At 40.6% G+C, this 4,228-nt stretch overlaps 1 pseudogene; it reads right to left on the reverse strand.

The window, feature by feature from the left end:
• Positions 1-470: 470 nt before the first annotated feature.
• On the reverse strand, positions 471-2,455 carry LOC105479518 (stress-70 protein, mitochondrial pseudogene; annotated as a pseudogene).
• Between the last annotated feature and the right edge of the window lie 1,773 nt (positions 2,456-4,228).

Consider the following 4,228-nt stretch of genomic DNA (forward strand, 5'->3'; position numbering starts at 1 on the left):
TCTACAAATATGGCACAGCCAGCTTGACTTGTAAGGCCTCAGTTGAAGGACCCCATGTACACACAGGCCAGTATAGCAGTACTAGGCTAACTAGAAGGATCTTATCCCTATGTGTGGTCTCATTTCAAGTCTATGGATGACTACCTTCATTGTTGTGTGAGAGATGATTTCACCCCTTGAAAATATAGCCACTTCAGCATAAAATAGTTAAATCTTTATAATGACCAATTCATCCAACCTCCTTTTACATGCAGCCGAAAATATGACAGGCTAGAGACATAGAACACTGTGAAATTTATACTGTTAGAATCACTGTCCATTAAATGATCACTAGCTAATGGTCACTACATTTACAAATTAAGAAAATTATATATAGAATACTGCAAAAACACAGTAAAAAGACTGAAGTTTGCCCATTTCTGCTCAGGAAGTCTCTTCGCTCCTAAGCTTCATATGTCGTCCTTCTGGCTTCAAAATTTCTGCTATTATTACTGTTTTTCCTCCTTTTGATCTTCCTTTTGTTCCCCAGTTCCAGAACTTCCAGAGCTTTCTCACTCAGATGCCATCTTTTTGTATGCCATTTCGAAGAGCTTCAATGATGCCTGCTGAAGAGCGGTTGCTGCCTGTGTAATGTTTTCTCCTGTTTCACTGTCTTTTCTAGCCAGGAGCTCCCTCATTTTGGAAATCTCTTCTTTCAGCTTGTTGCACTCATCAGCAGGCAATTTGTCCTTGAATTCTTCCATTTTGGTTTCTGTGTCTTGAATGATTCCTTCAGTCATAATAACTGCTTCAACTCGTTCCTTCTTTCGCTGATCTTCCTCAGCACATTTCTCTGCATTTTTAACCATATTTTCAATATCATCTTTGCTTACCCACCAGAAGACTGGATTGTAATCTGCTGCTCACATCCTGTGCCTTTATCTTTAGCAGAAACATGTGTGATCCCATTGGCATCAATGTCAAATGTAACTTCAATCTGAAGAACTCCACAAGGGGCTGGTGGAATTCCAATCAAAGTAAACTGTCCAAGGAGTTTGTTGTCTCCAGTCATCTCTCGCCCACCCTGACACATTAATTTCCACTTCTGCCTGACCATCAGTGGCAGTAGAAAACACCTGGCTCTTCTTGGTTGGAATAGTGGTATTCCTATTAATAAGTTTGGTAAAGACAACTCCTAGAGTTTCAATACCCAGAGACAGGGGAATGACATCAAGGAGCAGCACGTCCGTGACATCACCAACCAATACACCTCCCTGAATGGCAGCTCCAATGGCCACAGCCTCATCAGGATTGACAGCTTTACTTGGGGCTCTGCCAAAAAGATCCTGCACAGTCTGCTGAACCTTGGGCATCCTAGTCATGCCACCCACAAGAACCACTTCTCCTACATCACTCTTGCTGACTTCTGCATCTTGCATAGCTTTTTGGCATGGAGCTATTGTCCTCCTGATTAGATCAGTGACAAACCCTTCATATTCGGGTCAACTTCATATTCAAATGCTTGGGTCCAGAAGAATCCATTGTAAGATAGTGCAAATTGATGTCAGTCTGCCTTTTCAGCAGCTTTCCGTACCCTCTGAAGTGCCATGTTGTCTTTGGTCAAATCAACCCATCTCTCTCTCTTGAACTCCTTCACAATGTGCAAGGCCTGGTCAGTCTTCCCCGCCTAAGTGTCCCCGTTTGGGAATTTCACCTCGAATACTCTTTCTGAATTTCCAGGATAGAAATATCAAAAGTTCCACCACCTAAATCATATACAGCAACGACTTTGTCTTCTGATTTGTCTAGAACATAGGCAAGAGCAGCAGCTGTGGGCTCGTTAACCACCTGAAGCACATTCAGTTCAGATATCTGGCCAGCATCTTTAGTGGCTGTCTCTGCGAGTCTTTGAAATAAGCTGGGACTGTGATCACAGCATTTTTTGCTGTGTGCCCCAAGTAATTCTCTGCAGTCTCTTTCATCTTCATCAACACAAATACTCCAATCTGACTTGGAGAATACAGTTTCCCATGAGCCTCAACCCAGGCATCACCATTGGAGGCACGGACACTTTTAAAGGGAACGTTTTTAATGTCTTTCTGTACTTCAGGATCATCATATTGCCGGCCAATGAGACGCTTGGTAGCATAAAATGTATTCTTTGGGTTGGTGACAGCCTGTCGCTTGGCCGGCATTCCAACAAGTCCCTCACCATCTGCTGTAAAGGCCACAGTTGAAGGGGTGATTCTGGCACCTTCGGCATTCTCCAGCACCTTTGCTTGTTTACCTTCCATAACTGCCGTGCAGGAGTTGGTAGTACCCAAATCAATACCAACAACTGCTCCCTTGATTGCTTCTGATGCATAATCCCGCCTTGAAACAATTGCAAAAGCCTCATGACTAAGGCCATTCCAGCCATCCTGGTGGCGGGCGGCCCTAGGGCCCCGGGAGGCTGCGTGCCAGGAGACCGGCTGCTGCAACTCCGCGGGAGCTTATGCTGGTGGATAGATGGAGTACCAGGCAACAAACAGGCGCTCAGGCTGCCGGGAGCTGCGCGGTGAGGTGGTGGCAGCGCTTCTGGAAACCTACAATAAGATTTTTTTTTAAGTATCTGTCATTGTAAACCTCAGACAATGTTCACTTTACTCTTTTTCTGCTTTAGCTAACTGGGTAAAAATTTAAATGTCATTTTTTCCAAAAATGTTTGATCTATACATTAATTTTCTCGTTTGATAGTTTTAACTTACATTATAATGTGAATATAATTAATTAACTTTAAGACCTTGAACTAATGAAAGATTGAGTTAATGCATGAAAATTAAGACGCTTAAAATTAGAAAAGAAAAAAAAAAGACAATGAGAACAATCTAGGTCACCAAGCATGGTTTTAACTCATATATCCATGTCTTATAAAATATTTTTGCTATTTATAAAACTATTGTCAACTAAGAAAACTCTAGCTTTAATGTGGTAGATATATTTCTGCTGACAAGATTTGCATATTTGCGCTTATGTGTTGCATGTACATTTCAACACAAATATAGGCTATTATTATTCAACAAAGTTTATGAATGATAAAAAGGAAAACTCAATAGTTTGGAAGACAACTGGTCTCAGTCTGGTGTTGACAGGCAGTGGCAGAAAGGCACCCCAGGCCTACTTATTTATCCAGATAGTACATATTCTTTTAATTATCAGGCACTGTTACTTCCCAACAGACTATTAACCTTTTTGGTTTTGTTATTGTTAACAAAGTTTCATGCTTTTGAAAATAGCTAGAATTCTTAAACATTATTACTTGCTACTGCATTTATTTTGAATATTCTCATGCTAAACAAGGACTGGAGTCATTTCTTGTTATGCTGTGGATACTTATGACTTACATTCATAGCTTTACATAACATGGGCTGTCAGGCCTCAAATTCAGAATAATATAACTGATTTTTTTTTTTTTACATACAATTTTTTGGAGATTACCTTTTGGTCATCGGATAGCACCAAGTTTTACTCTCTCAGCTTCAAAAGTAACGGAGGCCATATGTAACCAGATATGTTTGGTATTTCCCATTTTTATTAGTTCACTACTGTGATGAGCTATCTTTTCATTTAGCCACAATATGGGAAAGTCTGCTGTAATGTTTATTTGATTTAACTAGATGGGCATCTCTTTCTGCAAGGATGCCCAGATAGCTAGTAAAACATTATTTCTGGGTGCTTGCCTGTGTGGGGGTTTCTGCAGTATTTGGTAGACTGAGTAAAGATCATCACTCTCCCAAAATGTCTATTGGCATTGTTCAATCCATTGAGGTCCTGAATAGAATAAAAAAGTGGAGGAAGGGTGAAATTGCTCTCCTGTGGAGCTGAGACATCCAATTTCTTTTGCCTTCAGACATCAATGATTCTAGTTCTTGCGCCTTTGGACTTGGACTGGGACTTACACCAATGGCTACCCTTGTTCTCAGGCCTCTGGGCTTGGATTGGCTCTATATCATTAGCACTCTTGGGCTTTCACCCTGCAGATAGATGGTAGATTGTGGGACTTTTCAGCCTCTCCTATGTTATCACATCACAATCCCTCATAGTAAATATCTTATTTCCTATCTATCTGTCTATCTTATTGGTTCTGTTTGTTTCAAGAACCCTGACTGATACATCTGTCAAATCAAATGAAGGAGTTAAATGTTCCCTAGGTCTATTATGTAAATGTAAAATCTTATTCTAATGAATAAATTTCAATGTATTTTTCAGG

Source organism: Macaca nemestrina, chromosome 5 (assembly GCF_043159975.1).
Source record: "Macaca nemestrina isolate mMacNem1 chromosome 5, mMacNem.hap1, whole genome shotgun sequence".
NCBI lineage: Eukaryota > Metazoa > Chordata > Mammalia > Primates > Cercopithecidae > Macaca > Macaca nemestrina.